General features: G+C 46.9%; 1 protein-coding gene across 7 annotated transcripts in view; it reads left to right on the top strand.

The window, feature by feature from the left end:
- Nucleotides 1-1756: 1756 nt before the first annotated feature.
- LOC120409357 (sodium- and chloride-dependent betaine transporter-like) overlaps nucleotides 1757-18434 on the top strand; it is a 77918-nt gene continuing 61240 nt past the window's right edge. For 3 of the 7 annotated variants that reach the window (XR_005601273.1, XM_039547315.1, XM_039547369.1), the window contains exons 1-2: nucleotides 8060-8412; nucleotides 9443-9499. The gene's annotated coding sequence lies outside the window, so the exon portion shown is untranslated. Of the gene's footprint in view, nucleotides 1899-8059; nucleotides 8578-9008; nucleotides 9500-18434 lie in introns of those variants that run through there. The other 4 variants (XM_039547326.1, XM_039547322.1, XM_039547346.1 and 1 more) reach the window with 4 other exon arrangements.

Below are 18434 nucleotides of genomic sequence, written 5' to 3' on the forward strand. Positions count from 1 at the left end.
CTGGTTACTATCCATTAGAAAGGTGGCAACCCCCAAGTCCCAAGGGTGCTGTAGGCCAGTTTGGTTCTCAGTGTAACTTCTTTAACTTTATACTGGCTGTAATAGCTCCAAGGGATTGTTCTACCAGCCAGAGATCAACAGAACACAGCAGCCTTCTGGTCCCAGCCTGGATCTGTCCCATATACTGCGAGCACTGGGGCTGGGAAGGGGCAGCACGCAGCTTTTCCCCAAGCTGGAGGAATTCCCAGCAGCCCGATTAGAGCAGCTTTAAAGTCTCTTTATGTGGCACTGGCAGCCCAGAGGACTGGTAGAGTGGATCAGGCTCTGGCCGTACGGGTCAGTGGTTGTATGGAGAAAAATCCAGTCCAAAACAGAATGTCGGTTCTTTCCCCCTGCTTTATAAAACACAATCCTGACTTCCTGTATTATTGCTTATGCCGATGGAACTACCATTCACAGGTGGCCATCTAAACACTGCCCAGACTTCTCTGGGCTCCTCGCCTCCACCAGGAGTCATTGAGTATTTGTAGATATGATCTTGCCAGCTCCCTTTTAGAGTCTAGTTGGATTTTATTGGGAAATGATATAAAAGAACCTATAGAGTCTCTCAGAAGGCCCAGCACAGCCAGTGGCTGGGTGCTTCCTTCTGCTCCCCAAGTGCCCTCAACTTCCACCTGATGGGCTACCGCTGATGGCAATTGAGGGCGCTCAGCACCCAGTAGTGTCCAACCCAGATAAATGGATCAGGAAATGTGCTAGATCCCTGTGCGAATGTATAGGCCCCGATCCTGCAAACACTTAGCTTTAGCACATGGGTCTGTGTCTGCAGGATGGGGGCCAAAGAGAGGGGAAGATACTGAATGCTAATGAGAAAACTGGAGGCACTGGCACCCTAGGTCCTGCTACTGATCATGTGAGTATCTCTGCCGAAATCACTACAGAGCGAGATACAAATATAGATACAGAGAAGTTGCTCTAAAGAGGAAATCAGAGCATTTATGAAACACACATGGGGAGTGTTCCTTTAAATAAGACATGGCATCACGTGAAAACAACCGACTGGGCATGTGCCAAAATAAAGGCGTGGGGCATGCTGATCCTGGCCAACAACAACAGTATTACACAAGCCGTGAACTCAGACTGGGTGTACGTATGTGTGCATGGTAGAAACACAGACATTTCAATATGTTGCCCTGAGTGCAGTAGAATAAATATATATCCCCCTTGTACAGCTCCCAGTTCCTCCATTGCATTTTGCAGGTAGACAGCTGGATTCTTCACTCTTGTTATTATGTGCTGAGCTCCAGCACTGAAACAGGTTTAGCATAATCATTCCTGGTGGAGTTTGAGGCGATTCATTCCAGGAGGGCACTGTAAGGGGATTCCACAGTTTAAAGAGCTGGGAATGTGAAGCAGTCTGATTAGGCTTTATCAAACTATGTGTGAGAGGAGAGCTTGCTTCATTCCAGTGAGCGTAAAGGGACTTGGATTAGTTCCACTGAATGTTGTAACTGCTGCCTGCAAACTTCTGGCCTTAGTTCTGCCTGGCATGGCCTCTATTTCCCGTGTTCTCTCTCTGCCGGTGCTTCCTATTACAGTAATAGGAAGAATTGGAAGGGAGGTGAGGAGAAATTTCCATTGCTCACACACACTCCCCCTCTCTCCCACTCCACCCACAAGTGAACTTGATAATAATTTAACAGGGAGATCTGATGGACGGGGGAGAGAGGGAGGGGAGAAGAAGGAGAGAGGGAGGGATCTTTTTCCCAATTCCGTTTCTCCCAGAGTTATAGGCACCTTGACTTGCCTCTTCTTGCATATAATGAGTTGCCGGTTGGCCACCCAGTGACTCAGCGGGACAGTATTGCACTGCCTGTGGACACTTGAGCTGGAATCAGGTGAGCTGGGTAATCGTTCTGTCCATGTGTCCGTCTGAGTCTGTACGTCATGCTGCCTGTGCTGGGGCCATAGGGAACTCCACAGCCCCTGACTATCGCTTAGGCAGTGACCCTGGAGGCATCCTGAACATTTCAACAGAACTGCTTGCTGGAGTCCAGGGGTGCATGGAGTATTTTGATGGGCGGGCAAAGGAGTCTGTGAGAGGGAGAAGCCCCCACTGCTGTTAGGCTAGGAAGAGGGGCCTGAAGAAAGTAAAGGAATTCATTTTGAGGGACCAACTGAAAGGAACTTTCCTTATTGATTTCCAATGGAAATTGTGAGGCGAGAAGGTAGGGACACCAGAGAGGGAAATGGGTAGTGAGGGGACGTGGCAGCAAGGGCTGCTAGAGAGATTGGCAGAGAGGTAGATGGATAGCAAAGGGAATGGGCACCGAGGGATTGCTAGTGGGGTGGAAAGCACAGGGCTGTGAGAGGGACAGGCAACAAGTACCATTAGGGTTAGGGAGTGCATGGGCCAGGTAGCAAAAGGGATGGGCAGAGACAGTTATGGGCTATGAGAAGGACACGCACTAAGGGGAGCAGGCAGTGACGGGGTTGTAAAGCAGGGATGGGTAGAGAGGGTGTATGGGGAGTGGGAGGGAGGACTCAGTGGGACAGGCTGCAGGAATTTCATTTGGTGTAAGCAAAGTATAGAAATTCCTTCTCTTCAAACACCATCTCCCCGGGGAGAACAGTGTCCTGACGTGTACTTGGGCGCCTGCAGGCTGCAGCTCTGTGAGAAGAACTTTACTGGTCTCCTGGGGTGTGTGTTTGCTGGGGAATGTCCTGATCCAAGGATTCTGCGGAGGGGCGGGGGAAGCGCTGTCAATAGGGTAGTGTGAAGAACTGCACTTTGTTTTGGTTTGCTGGTACTGGAAAAAATATGGGTTTTGGTTGACCCGGATCTGAACACTGTGGAAAATATCAGTCAGTTGAAGAAGTCTGTGCTAGGTTGAACGAAGGGGGTGGCTCCCCTGTAACTTTTAGACCATGTCTACACTAGAGACCTTCCTGTGGCACAGCTGTACCGATGCCGGTGTTCTGCTGTAAGGTCTCCCGTGTAGCTGCTCTATGCTGATGGAGGAGAGCTCTCCGCTTAGCATAATTAAACCACCCCCACCAAGTGGCATTAGGTATGTGGGTGGGAGAATCTCTCCCACTGAAATAGCACTGTCCACGCTGATGTGTCCATCAGTGTAACTGAATGTTCATTGGCACAGGGACTTGAAGTTGGATCTCCCACATTCCAGGGGAGTGCCCTAATCTCCAGTCTATAGAGCTATTCTCATTGTGTCTCGCTCGCCGGCCCAATGACAATTCAAGTATTTTATACAAAGCACAACAATTTCAACAGGTGAGATAGAGAGAGAGACCCACCTCAGAAGAGCCAAGAGTCTGCTGGTTAGGGCAGAGCTGGGTTCAAATCCCTGTTCCAGAGCTTTGGGGACACCTGGGTTTAAGTCCCTGCTCCAGAGCAGGAATTCAGACCTAGGTCTCCCACATCCCTGCTGAGTGCACTGGCCTAAAAGCTGTAAAGTCCCCAACCTCTGGCTCCTCTGGCTGTTTTGTGAATCTAGCCTGGAAATTTCTCTCTGGCTGAAACTATTCAGCAAATTTGTATTAGATTCATGAATAGTTCCAGGTTGACTGAATAGTGTTCATCAGAAAAACTCTTCACCTGAAAAAATGTGCCAAGCTCTAATTGTGAATCCCTTGCTGAGAGCGAGAGAAAATGGGTGGTGCTAAGATGTCTTTAGGAAGAAGGAGTTTTGTCTTTGCCAACTGGTGAGAGTGGTCAAGTAACACGCCTATGCACCAACAGGCATATTTGTGGGCCAGATCCTCAGCTGGTCTTCATAGGAGTTGCTCCCATTTATAGGTGGTGTGATTCTGGAGGGCACTGGTCTGTGTGTCTGTGCCTGTGTGCCAGTCTGTCTGCAAGTACACATCTACGCACACATGAACATTCATATGGCTTACTATGTTCGCACAGGCCTGTTGGATGAGTGTACATGCAACAGGTCATATTAAAAGATCATGAAAGATATTCCATATTTCCTTTGAATGAGCAGAGCTTTCAGTGTAGTCTTGGATGGTCACCGCCAATCCCACTGGAAATATCTTTGCTCCAATTCTCCAGTCAGCAGCTGCTGACAGTGGATGAGTAAGCTGTGGACTTTAGCATAACCTTGGATGTAACCACCAGATTTCCCTGAACTGGCAGGGACACAGTCCAAACCTGATGGCTGGGTGCAGGCTAAAGAGATGCTCTGGGGGAAAGCTTGCAATTGAAAGCCACTGTTGGTTTGTGTGCGTCTGTACTTGGGAAGGGACATTCAGTGCTTTGTGAAAGCGAATCAAGCTGTAACCTTGGCAGTGCTGAGCACAACTTCGATGAGTGCCATGCTGGCTTCCCCTACGTAGCTCCGCCAACTGCGACTGTCTGATCCCTTGATATTCCAGTCCTGGGCCACACACATCAATGCCAGTGCTTCTCTGTCGTAGCCTGTAGCACCCTCTTCTGTTCCTATCGTGGGATCCACGGAGAGTGAGAGTACGGCTGCTCTGTTCTCGCAGTATGTCTGTCCTACCTGCCAACAGAATGGGACTGTCTGTCAGCAGGGAAGGCAGCTCCTGACAGCGCTGCACGTGACCAGGAGTTCAGGGTCAGTGCACTCACTGTGGTCAGAGGGATGAGGTTAATGACTTCCTGGAGACAGCAGACAGTGCGCACTTTATACTGCTGGATGTATTGCCCGGACTGTCTAGGGACACTGTCTGAGGTGCCAGGAGTCCTGCAGAAGGCCCCTAAAGCACCGTGCCAGCTGTAGACAGCAGAGCTGACCCTCGGTGGCTGCCAAGTGTGCACTTGCATAGGCTGATACATTTGCTAGGTGTAAAGGGATATGACAGGGACCCAATTCTCCCTCGAGCTGGCAAACCCTATCTCTGGCTTATGAAAATCTTGCCTAATTCTTCCTTCCCCACACTGCCCCTAGCAATCTTTGCCCAGGGCCTTGCAGGACGTAGGGCTGGCTCTGACCATGTGTATCCTGCTCTGTGACTTCAGGAGAGATTAGACTCCATAAAGCACAGGCAAGTTTGGGAGGGTTTGGTAGAAATGTGTCTAGAACAGTACGGAACCGGAGGCTCTGACACCACCTATCAAGCACACCTTTTGGCTCAGATTCAGAGGCCGGCTCCCCCACACCAAGGTGCTATCCCTGTGACCCTATCTTAGAGACTAGGTCTCCCCTGAACCTTGGTAAAGGACCTTAGGAGTCAGTGGTCTCATTTTAGAGAACTGGAGGCACTGGGCTCCTTTGGCCACCAGTGACCTCTGAGGCTCTGAATCTGCCCCCAAAGCAGTGGCCTCACATGTGAGACTTTGGAAGTGGAGATCGGCCCCTGCAGCAAAATTCAGATCCAGATTTCCGATACTCCAAAATGCAGAGGTGTTGGGATCTGGGAATTTTTGGTTTGGGCCCATCTCTGTCTTGGCAGGATAGTTCCTCTAATCCTCAGCCAGGCTTTAAGAACCCTTTCAACAATGTGTATAGTGGGGAATGCTGAGAGCCATTGCATAGAACTGTAAACACTGTATATGATGAACACCACTTCAAGCCAGGGGGTGCGGCAGCACCCCCAGTACCCCTAGTTCCAGCACCTATCTGTGCAGCCCCGTGTTAGATGCTGGCCTGGATCAACGGAAAGCAGCCAAGTTGATGTGGTTCCAGGCAGGAGTCCTCTTCCCTGTGTCACTCATTGGCCTTCCTCTCCCATCCTGGTATATTTGAGATGGGGTCTGGGATTGACTGGCTGGTGAGTCACAAGTATATATTTATTCCAAGTCTGGAGATAAGGTTCTTGCTATTCACCTTCTTGTCTCTCTTGAAGTCTCCATGTCTACACTAGCAAGCTTACAGTGGTTGCAAGTGGTACAGCTGTACTGATACAGCTGTGCAGCTGTAAGATCGCTCATGTGGCCGCTCTATGCCGACGGGAGAGAGCTCTTCCATTGACATACTAAAACCACCTAACGAGCGATGGTAGCTATGTTGGTGGGAAAGCATCTCCCACTAACATAGTGCTGTGCACACAGGCGCTTATGTCAGCGAAACTTATGTTGGTCAGGGGTATTTGTGTGTGGCGTGTACCTGGAAGAATGTGAGCCATGGTGTTTCTGTGAGGTGCAGCTCCCTGTTACTTCGCAATGTGCTGGGAGCTCTTTGTTCTCTGGTAGCAGGAAGGACAAGCCTGGGAGTTGAGCAGTAATTGTTTCTTTAACTTACTTGGATTAAAGCAGTTACTTTCTTTAATACAAAGGCAGAGGGAGCTGATTCTGCTCTTGCTTACACCAGGGTAACGCTGGTGACTTCACCAGTTCCTCCTGATATACTCTGGTCTATGTGAGAGCGGAATCTGGCTCTCTCTCTGTACAGTAGATACAATGTGAACCTTGCCTGACCAGTGTGCAATAATGAAGCAAACGGGGCCGGGCAGGAGAAGTTCCTTTCTGAACTCAGCAGGGTGCTTGTTCCCTGAAGCGTGAGGATCAATAATCTTTGTAATTAAAATCCTAGTTACTGTGTTATCAGATGCAGAGTCAGATTTTGATCTCACCCCCCTGCATCCTCATCCTCTTTGCCATTCTCCTTTCTACACTGGGAGTTGGTCTGCACACAGTTTGGTACTCCTCGTAATACATTGCTTTAGGACCAGATATAGTTAAAGCAGTACAACCCCCTAATGTGGATGTAGTTATATGGGTACAAAGACATTTCCATTGCTATAGCTTTCCTGTAAATTTACAGGCATAAACAGGGCTGCCCAGAGGATTCAAGGGGCCCGGGGCAAAGCAATTTCGGAGGCCTCTTCCATAAAAAAAAGTTGCAATTCTTGTGGGGGCCCCTGCGAGGCCCGGGGCCTGGGGCAAATTGCCTCACTTGCCCCACTCAGGCAGCCCTGGGCATAAACAGTACCAGTAAAGGCACTTTTGTACCACTTTAACTATACCTTTATCTGAACCAACACAGTACTAGTGGTGCAAAATCTGTGTGTCGGCCAGCACTAAATAATCCTGGTTTTTAATATTTCCTTCTATGGATTTCCTTCCCCTGGTATCTCTCCCCGTTGTTGTTGCCCTTGTGATGCTGGCCAATCAGGTGCCAGCTTATGCTAAGGACCCCAGGCCTCAGTGGCACACTGACAAATCCATAGCTGGAACCAGTCTGGCTACCCTGGGTATTACTATTGGTCAAATTGGTATTAGATTAATAATGATGTGCTTTGTGTTAGGCTGCATTGAATGCTTGTAAGTTCCTGCAGGCATCAATCTCACATCTAACATCTCTATCCCATATCGTAAGGTGATAATTGAACATTTGCATTGTAAGCCTTTGTCACTGCATAAATCAGCAGCCAGGAGAGAAGCATTAACTAGTGTGAACTACTAGTCTCCAACAGACGGGCGATGTCCTGCCGGACAAAGTCCCGCTGATGCCAGGCAAACCATTATGGAACATGAGACAAAAAATATTGCTGCTGGCTCTTCCCCGACCCTGCACCCCCAGTGAAGAGAAGACATGCAAGTGAATTCTACCCATCAGCTAAATTTGCAACTTGCGGCAGAAGGGGGCAGGGATAAAAACCAATAACAGGGAGGAACTATGTTATTATGCTGCTTGGACAGTGAGGGGCAAGAAGTGCTAAGGATAAGCAAAAGAGCCCCAGTGCTCAGCCTGGGTCAGCCCTAAAGGACACGTAGAGCTTGCTCACTATAGAAGCTTCTATTCATCGGTGGCATGTGTCTGGCTGGGTGTGAGCGCTGGAAGGTCTCTAGAAGTGGGGGGGGGCACTGGCAGCTGGACTGTGGCTCTGCCCCCCACTTTGCCCAAGGCCCCGCCCTTGCTCGACTTCCTCCCCCCGAGGCCCTGCCCATGCTCCACCTCCGCTCCGCCCTGAGGCCCCAATGAGGCTTGACCTCTTCTCTCACATTAAGTCCCTCCCATGAAAAGTGGCCACCTGCAAACAGTGTTTCAGGCCCCATGATGACCCACCCAGCTGCAGTTCTTTTGTGCAGTGTTATGTGTGAAAGCAGCCAGATAGGAAACCACCCACGTGGCCTGGAAGCTGACAAACTGGTTGTTGCACACAGACAAGCTGCCTGCAGATGCAGATAAAGGCACCAGACAGGAGCGTTGAGTTTGGAAAGCTGCAATAAAAGGCATCAGCGAGCGTGGTCAGAGAATCAGGAACAGAACAGAAGATGTGGCTGTAACACAGAGCCAGGATATTTTTACAGAGCATAGAATCTTTTTAATGTCAATCGGAGGAAAACTTTACTGGTGAAGGTGCTTTCTGAAGAAGGAAAGAGACTGAGAATGATGGTCTCTGAGAAGTACCGACTGGGAGCATCTTTATGTCCATAGACTGCAGAATGCTCCTATCAAGTGACTTTTACTCCAGTTTGAGGTATTTGAGCAGTGGTGCAAGTACGGTGGTATGGTCCGGTACGCTGTACCAGTAAGATATACATAGCTGGTACGGTGTAGCAGAAAGACACAGGAGGAGCCCGCCACCAGCTGCCCAGCCCCAGCCCTTCCACGCAGCTGCATCTCCTGAGTCCTCCTGCCTGAGGTCTGTACAGCAGCACTGCCAGAGGACAGGGCGAGCGGGGCGGGTTGAGGCTGAGGGTGGTACAGCAGCTGTGCCAGAGGAGCTGCCAGTGTGGGGCTGCCTGGAGGCTCCATATTCTGCTCCTTTCCCTGCTGCAGTTCCGGAGAGCCCTGATCTCCTGGGAATCACAACTGCAAAAGAAGCAGAATATGGGACTGCCAGGACCCACACCGGCAGCTCCTCTGGTGCGGCTGTAGCGCCCCCAGCTCTTCCATGCAGCTGCATCTCCTGAATCCTCCAGCGCAGTGGGAGGAGGACAGAGCCCCCCCACCCCAGCTAATGTGAGACGGATGTGGATCATGGGAAGGGGACAGACAGGGAGACCGTGGGGGCCCCGGGCTGGGGGCAGGGCAGGGAGGGGTCACTTGGGGAGGTAACGCGCCACCCCTTTGTGTCCCTCCCAGGAGTGCAGCGTACCAGGAAGACACGATTTCTACTTGCACCTCTGTATTTGAGAGAGCAAAACAGGTGGAGATGGGAAAAACTAGCCTCTTAGGAGATGCTGAATGCATTACGCTTTGTGTCTGAAAATGACGTGGCGAGGCTGCTGCTGGTCCCTGAGAGTGGACAGTGTTAAAAGGAAACAAGACACCATCCAGGATCTCCTCTGACCTGAAAGCACGAGGGAAAGGAATGAAATAGGGCCTCACGTCTGTGGGTTGTGCAGAGATTTTTTTCTTAGAAGCAACAGCCAAAGCAAAGGTGGTGAACTGACCAAAGGCTGCATAACTGTTGTGCTGCGTGATAGTGTGACTGGTGAAAGAGAGAGAGAAGCTGTTACTAACTGAGTAAGCCACAAAACCTTGAGCATCTGTGTCACTTGCAGCCCTGCCAGTTACTTGGGGACCCAAGAAGAGAGCCTGGATGCCATCTGACATAACGGGTATATTTTTAATCTCATCTTTTTTGTAGGAAAATTAGGCTACAAAGGCACCGCGGCTTGCTGTTAGTAGACAGCATTTCTTGCCATCTGTCTGCCTAGCTGTTTATCCCATGCTTGCTATTGTATACACTACCTCAGAGTCACTGCAGTTTGGTTTGGCCTATTATAGAGAGAAGGGCCATCTGCAAAGTCCAGCTCCATGGCCTGATGTCTCTGAGATTCAGGGTAGTTTGTGGTCAGGGAATGGGCATAGGGGCAGGAGCTATGGGTATGGCGGTGCTGCAGCACCCCCAGGTTTTATGTGGGGCTCTGCTCCCTGCCCCGCATGTGGGGTCCTGGCTCCCAGCCCCACGCCTGGGCTCCGCTCCTGGCCCCCCACACAGGGTTATGGCCCCAAGCCAGGAGGTCCCAGCTGCTGGCCCTGCGCCTGGGGTCTCGGCTGCTGGCCCCAGACTCAGCCCCCTTATCCCTGTCCGTTTCCCCTGCTCCTGTAGAGACAGCCCTGCTCCCAGCCCCAGCTCTGGGGGGCAATGCGCAGACAGGGGTAAGGGGGCTGGCTTTTTGCACCCCAACTATTAAAAATGTTCCAGTGCCACTGGGAGAGGGACAAGAAGTAACTGAAACTAGAGAACCACTTTGAACCACAATTTTTGTTTGAACTGGAACTGAACCTGACCCATAACTTTGTCCTATCTACTGAACTAGGGTGACCAGATAACAAGTGTGAAAAATTGGGATGGGAGCTGGGGGGGGGGGTAGGTGTGAAGGGACCCCCAGGGGGCAGCTTGGGACTGTGGGATCACTGTGCCCCCTTAACTCTCCAGCCTGGGCTGTCTCTCACAATGCTTTGCTAGTGACAAGCAGCAAACCCCTCCAGGCACTGTGATCACTTAGTCAACAACATGCAGGGATGCACCCAGCTAAATTGCATGAATGCTCTCTATGCCATTCACGAACCAGACCCAGGGAAAAACCAAAAAATCTCCCCCGCCCCAGTGCAAGCTCATTAATTAGTTCGCCGTTCCTTCAAAGGATGGTGGACATGCCTCAGCCTGTAATCTGAGCAGATTCCCCAAGCTCTTCAGACAAACTCCCTGGTTAAGATAAACATTAAAGTAAGTTTAACAACTACAGAAAGATAGGTTTTAAGTGATAAGTGGTAGGCACAAAGGTCAGAAATGGTTACCTAAGAAATAAAAATAAACATGCATTCCACATCCTAAATGTTATCAGACTCAGTAAGTTTTGAATCAAGCAGTTTTTCTTGCCCCACTGGATATTGCAGGCAGGTTATAGTTCTTAATACACAGTCTGAATTCTCTGCTCAGCCTGAGACCAATCTCCCCAATTCAAAGTCTTTGTCGTTCCAGTGTTCCTGTTCCCTTCAGTGCAGGTCGGGGAGGAGAGAGGAGATTGTATGATGCCACCATCCAGTATTTTATATTCTCAATTCATGTCCCAGGGAAGATACTGGCACGGGCATGTCCTGGTGGGCCTTGCTGAGTTACAGAGTTGAGTAATCCCCATTGTGTGGTGTTTGCAGGACTGTGTCTTATTGAACTGTAAATCTCTTGTTTACAGTTCCCCTGCTGGTGAATGGCTGGTGATGATCATTTAACGCTCGCCTGGGTGTGGGTCCCCTCTTTTGTTGCCACTGGGGAGCTAGCTGTAGGTGCCTCCCAGCCTCACAACATATTTCAATAACAACATGCAAAATCTTATACTTCCTACACACTACCAATATACATATTTTGACAGAACAATGAGTTTCAGCAGATCATGACCTCTCATATGATACTTTACAAGGCATGCTGTGTATGAAATACCACAACCAGCTACAAATGATGAGTACTGGGGTTACAGGGTTCAATTTAAGGTACAGTGTGTCACAACAGGGTCCTATCGGGGGACAATAGGGTCCTATATAAGACAAAGCTCCTAATATCGGAACGGTCCCAATAATATCAGGACATCTGGTCACCGTAAACTGAACTGGAAAAAAATTGGGTGACTGGTTAAAATAAAGGTCCGGCATTTTTTAAGCCCAGTGCATTTAAACTACTGTGATCTTATTTTCAAACGAGACAACACAATAACAAATAGGCTTGTGATTGCTACAGCAAGGCCGGTGCCAGTAGAATGAGATGAGAATACAAAGATGCCAGCCCACAAGAGTAGGGAGGGAGAAAGAAGCTTAGGAGCAGCCTGCCCAACCATGAATCGTCTCTGAGATTCCCCCTGGGGAAAGAAGAGGTGGAATGTTACCTTGTCCCAGAAGTTAACAATAACAATAACAGAAGTTAACAGGCAAAGGTATTGGCACCCCAACCCTTCTCCCGCTTAGGCAGGGCTCCTCCCTCCCATCCTCAACCCCTGGGGAAGCCCCTCCCTCCAGTTGCTCTGCCTGAGCTAAAGCCCATGCCCCAAACTCAAATGTATCCTGTCACTGCAGAGGTCCAATATTATGCAGCAAATATTAGATGTTATTTTAGTTCACGCAAACAAATTGTTCATAAAGAAATGTGTTTATTTGACAACACAAAACCAAAAAATAAAAATAGTTTCAATTTTAAGTTTCAACTCTTTTTTAAATTTACCTCACTAAGATTGAAATTTGATCTGAACTGGTGTTTAATTTTTTTTTTGAGTGGCTGGAACCAAAACTGAACCCGAACACAAAGAATACAATTGGACCTGAACCTGAACCAAACCAAAATAAATACCAGTTTGACTCTCTGCCAGGTTAAGGTACTGAGCCGTGACTTAGGAGATCTGAGTTCCAGTCCTGGCTCTACCACAGATTTCTTGTGTGACTTTTAGCAAGTGACTGAATCTCTCCACTATCTGTAGAATGGAGATAAGCCTTCTTTTCTCCCACCCATGGCCTTGTCCATGTAGGGACTCTCTCTTTCTATGGTGTATGTGCAGCATCTAGCATAACGGGGCCCTCATTTAACCAGAGTCCCCTAGGGGCTTCCATAATACAAAGAGATATGGATAAAAGGAGGCTGACTCTGTGGTTTTGCTTCAGGTCCATCTCGAATAAATGAAGTTAAGCCGCCTGCTCCCAGCATCGAACAACATCTCCAGTATGCACAGACAAAAGCATCATCCTGCGTGATGATGTGCACTGGGGTACAGGAAATTGGAGCGTAGTAAAGACTGTGACAGATCAAACGAGAGGCATCTAAACTTCCTCTCTCCTTCCTTGCTCTTGTGCAGAAGCATTGCAATGAAATCATTAGCTGGGTGGCCTATCTGCTGCAGATGAGGTGGCAGTGAAAGACACTTTGCCCTCTTGGGAAGCTTAGGGAAGCCTGTCAGGAGAAAGCTCTCAGAAGTGGCTAGAATTCAGAACGACATGTTGGTAGGAGATCTGGCTGACGGTGACAGTGTGGGGGTCTGACAGGTTCCCCACTCCACTGAGCCATAGGGAAGTGCACTTGTGCTTCAGCAGTCAACAACCTGAGACAATTTAGGGGTTTCTGTAGATAACAAAAGTTTATTATGAAAAAGCAGTATTGACTGAGCTGTAACAAAACAAGGCCCCTCTTAGGGATATTTTGTAGAAGTTTAGTGAACTAAAAAGGCTTAAGATACAAGCCTGTCCTTTTGAAAATAGTATTTTTGAAGTATCAAAACAACAACTGGGTAAGAATATGAAAACTGGCAATTGAGGGAAGTTTACATATGTGTTTTAATCAAAAAAACAAGACTGCTTTTTAAAGTTTGGATTTATACAAAAAACACAAGAAAAAATAGCTTATGTAAAAAAAGTTAGCCTTTTTTTTTTACCAGAGATATGGAGCCTTCCTCCCCCCCACTTTTTTTTCTTCTTTTTTAATGTTTTTTTTTAAATTTAAATGTAAACCAAAGACAAACAAATTTAAAAAAAAGCCAGAGCCACAGAGATCAGGCCATGGGGGTAAGAAAGCTGTCCTGAGTTTTAGGGGGCATGTTAATAACTCTTTTAGTGAAACAGTTTTGCAGGCAGCCTGTCTGTGTTAGTTGTTATGCTTTAGCATGGGCAAGTGTTTATTATTCAGAAGCTCTTTCCCACTTTATGAGGTATTATCGCCCCCATCTTACAGCCTATAAGAAATATTAACAAAAACAAGCTTAAAGATACTTTTTAGCAAGGTCTGCAAAGCAATAATTACAATTTTGTTGATCATTTTCTTGTCTAAGCCCCTAGAGAATATATTTTGTTTTGTTTTTATAAAACACTTTTATGCAAACTATGAAACAGTAGATGAGAGACCTGAGACATTGTTGAAATGAGAGGGGTCATGATTAAGTCCTAATGCAGAGGGCCTTGGGGTGGAAAATGAAAAGGTGCAGCCGAAGCGGAAGATGGTATGACTTAAGAGGGGTTCTGGGGCTGCTTTGCAACGGTCCATAGGGAGCCTATAACCCTCATGCACAAACACCAGGGCTGGGTGAGGTGGGTGGGCCTTTGTTAGAGGATCAGGCCGTTCATATACCTTTTGTTGTTGTTGACAAACTGTAACCTAACTGCACGTATACTACGGGGGCAACCTACTGCCCTTTTGACAAACCCCACACCCCTTGAACTCCATAAAAATGTGCTTTACACAGTTATTTTTAATTGACATTTTATTTTACAACACAACCTGTTTTGTTCCCCAAACACACTCTAACTGTTAGTGTTTTTTCTCAGCAAGTTTTTGTAATTTGCTGAACGAAGAAGATGTTCAACATTTTGCATTAAACATTTATCTGTCGGTTTGATGATTTCATCTAAAACGCTATTTGGGTCCTCGGCCTCTGTCACTTTGTCCACCAATTCTGCCCCTAGAGCTAAATGTTCCTGGATTAAACAGAGGCACTGCAGCGCGTATCCCAGCATGATGATGATATTTAACACACTTGCCATACACAAACTACTGCTGATTTCTTTAATTTTACAATTCACATCATTTAAAGACCAGTACATGCAGGCATGATGCCTCTGATTGGGGGCATCTATGGCGCACCCAGGACAATCCTCATTTTGTTTCTCTCTCAGTCAGTGCTTGATGATTCCGTGCACAGCCGCTCACACAAGTGCACACATCCCGGTTTTACGGTTATGAACTCGCTCCGGCTTAATACTGAATTTCTCCCTCAACTTTAGATAGTACAGGCCTATAGAATAAGCGTCCCCTGCTGTTTCGGCATTCTGTGGAGCATCTGGTTTTGTGTCGGGGCAAAAACAGATTGGGCCCAAACCGCTCAGTCCTTCGGAGCTGTTGGTGTCCAAAACCTCCAAGTCCTCTGAAGGACCATCGCTCAGCTGCTGAAGAATTGACAGTAAGCAATGTGTGTAAGGCATCTTTGTACTTTTTCATAACATGATTTTAAAACCTTTTACACCGTGTATCAAGAGACCCCTTCCGCATGCAGCTTTTAAAAACAACAAACAACAGCAACTGAAATATGTCTCTGTGCAGGCTTGATCCAAAAGGCTCTAGCCAACCGAGCATTGGTCCCTGCCAAACCATCGCTTTGAATGTTCTTACATACAACGTACCTGTGCCTCGTCTCCATACAGACCTGTGTTTGATTCGTTTGGGTTTCTGCTTACAACGGCAGCCAGCCCTAAACTATTGGCTAAGAGTATCATGCGCCCTCCCTCCCTAAGTAAGGAGGAGCGCCTCTATTTAAACAGGTCTGCACCTCGAAGGGCCTGGCCAGCACCGCTAGTCAAGCTTCTCATGAAGAGACATTATACGGTCGCTGCTAGGGGACCTTAAGAAACAAACACACCATTGTGGCAAACAGTGTTTGAGACAGGTCATGGGAGCAGGGAGACAGGGATAGCTAACAATGCCTGTACCCGCAGGAACAGCGCAGTGGAGAAACACGAGGCCAGACCACTGGGCCATGATTTGTTTGAGACTCCAGCTCCTGGAATCAAACGATCTCCTCCTTACTTAGGGAGGGAGGGCGCATGATACTTTCCAGTGGCAACAAAAGAGGGGACCCACACCCAGGTGATTGTTAAATGATCATCACCAGCCATTCACCAGCAGGGGAACGGTAAACAAGGGATTTACAATTCAATAAGATACAGTTGTGCAAGCACCACACAATGGGGATTACTCAACTCTGTGACTCAGCAAGGCCCACTGGGACATGCTTGTGCCAGTATCTTCCCTGGGACATGAATTGTGTATGGAGAGTGTGTTAAATATCATCATCATGCTGGGATATGTGCTGCAGTGCTTCTGTTTAACCCAGGAACATTTAGCTCTAGGGGCAGAATTGGTGGACAAAGTGACAGAGGCTGAGGACCCAAATAGCGTTTTAGATGAAATCATCAAACCGACAGATAAATGTTTAATGCAAAATGTTGAACATCTTCTTCGTTCAGCAAATTACAAAATCTTGCTAAGAAAAAACACTAACAGAGTGTGTTTGGGGAACAAAATGGGGTGTGTTGTAAAATAAAATGTCAGTTAAAAATAACTGTGTAAAGCGCATTTTTATGGAGTTCAAGGGGTGTGGGGTTTGTCAAAAGGGCAGTAGGTTGCCCCCGTAGTATACGCGCCAGTAGGTTACAGTTTGTCAACAACAACAAAAGGTATATGAACGGCCTGATCCTCCAGCAAAGGCCCACCCACCTCACCCAGCCCTGGTGTTTGTGCATGAGGGTTATAGGCTCCCTATGGACCGCTGCAAAGCAGTCTCAGGACCCCTCTTAAATCATACCATCTTCTGCTTCGGCTGCACCTTTTCATTTTCCACCCCAAGGCCCTCTGCATTAGGACTTAATCATGACCCCTCTCATTTCAACAATGTCTCAGGTCTCTCGTCTACTGTTTCATATTTAATGCTGTACATCATCTAGGGTTACAGTTTGCATAGAAGTGTTTTATAAAAACAAAACAAAACATATTCTCTAGACAAGATAGTAATTATTACTTTTCAGACCTTGCTACAACGTATCTTTAAGCTTGTTTTTGTTAATATTTCTGATAGGCCATAAAATGAGGGCGATAATACCTCATAAAGTGGGAAAGTCCTTCTGAATAATAAATGTTTGCCCATGCTAAAGCACAACAACTAACTCAGACAGGCTGCCTGCAAAACCGTTTCACTAAAAGAGATATCAACATGCCCCCTAAAACTCAGGACAGCTTTCTTACCCCCGGGGCCTAATCTCGGTGGCTCTGGCTTTTTTAAAAAATTTGTTTGTCCTTGGTTTAAATAAATAAATAAATAAAATTAAAAAAGAAGAAAAAAAAGTGGTGGGGGGAGTAGAGGGGGAGGAAGGCTCCATATCTCTGGTTAAAAAAACCCCAACAGCTAACTTTTTTTACATAAGCTATTTTTTCTTGTGTTTTTTGTATAAATCCAAACTTTAAAAAGCAGTCTTGTTTTTTTGATTAAAACACATATGTAAACTTCCCTCAATTGCCAGTTTTCATATTCTTACCCAGTTGTTGTTTTGATACTTTAAAAATACTATTTTTAAAAGGACAGGCTAGTATCTTAAGCCTTTTTAGTTCACTAAACTTCTACAACATATCCCTAAGAGGGGCCTTGTTTTGTTACAGCTCAGTCAATACTGCTTTTTCATAATAAACTTTAAAAAAACCATAATACTTCAAATAGGTTTCACTGCATACAGAATATCCCTTAGAAAGGGCATGTTAAATTACATCTCAGACTATTCTGTATTTTCATGTTAAAAACCTTTATATAATAAAACACTGCATGTTTAGCAAGTGTTAAAAGTATGGAGGGGGAGTCAAGGGCTGAGGGTATTCTTCAGATAGGCTATCTCTAAACTTCATGCAGTCACAAAGCTGTGGTTTTTGTCTTTTACAATCAGTAAATGGAATAAAATACTTGTTTTAACTTTCATAAAGTATCTTTCAATGCAATCTCACAATTTTTTAAAACTTTAACAGCATTTAAAAAGTTAGGAAAGCAGTCTGTGTAAAAAAACCAAGCAAACTGAAGGAGTGACCCCTAGAGCCTTGCTTAAACAGACTATAGTGCATGGAGCACTGGCTAGTCTAATTAGTCTTATCTGTTTTTAAAATGTAGAGAAAGCTCCAGCTCCAGCCTGTGTTGTATTATTTTAATAAAATCTATGGACCCAAAACAAACACAGGAGCTTGTATCTGTGTCTCAGCACACGGGTTGCAAACATTTAAAAACAAAAACATTCTGATAATGCAACAAAAAATTCATACTTAAATCTAAAAGTCCTAGGAAAATAAAAGCTTACTATAACTTTCATAGGAATTTGTTAAAAAGTGGAGAGGAAAATAAACTTCTCTCTAATCCACTGGATTACAGAATAAGGGGCACATAAACTAGCTGTTACTAAGGTTCTGTGGTTCTTCTTCGAGTGATTGCTCATATCCATTCCAGTTAGGTGTGCGCGCGCCGCGTGCACGTTCGTCGGAAGATTTTTACCCTAGCAACCCCAGTGGGTCGGCTGAGCGCCCCCTGGAGTGTCGCCATAACGGCACCGCATATATACCTCAGCCAACCCACCCGACCCTCAGTTCCTTCTTACTGCCCGTGTCGGTCGTTGGAACAGTGGAGTGCAGCTTGTCTGACCTCCGCTTCCCTAGCTTCCTCATAGTTTTTCTCTGTAAAGTTTGTACATAGTTAATATCTTAACTTAGGTTTTCTTGTTTTTCATAGTTTAAATCAGTTTAGTGTTAGATAGTTAGCGGGTTCGGGGGTTAGCCCCACCCACACCCGGGACCGGAGCGTATGCCCGGTTCCCCGGGTTTCAAGCCGTGCTTGGCCTGCCGCAGGTCTATGCCTACAGGAGATCCTCATAGCTCCTGTTTGAAGTGCTTAGGAGAGTCGCACTTATTTACTAAGTGCCCAATTTGCAAGGCTTTCAAGCCTCGCACAAAGAGGGAAAGAGACATTAGGCTTAAACAGCTCCTAATGGAGGCAGCCT

This window comes from Mauremys reevesii, linkage group 1 (assembly GCF_016161935.1).
Source record: "Mauremys reevesii isolate NIE-2019 linkage group 1, ASM1616193v1, whole genome shotgun sequence".
Classification (NCBI taxonomy): Eukaryota; Metazoa; Chordata; order Testudines; family Geoemydidae; genus Mauremys; species Mauremys reevesii.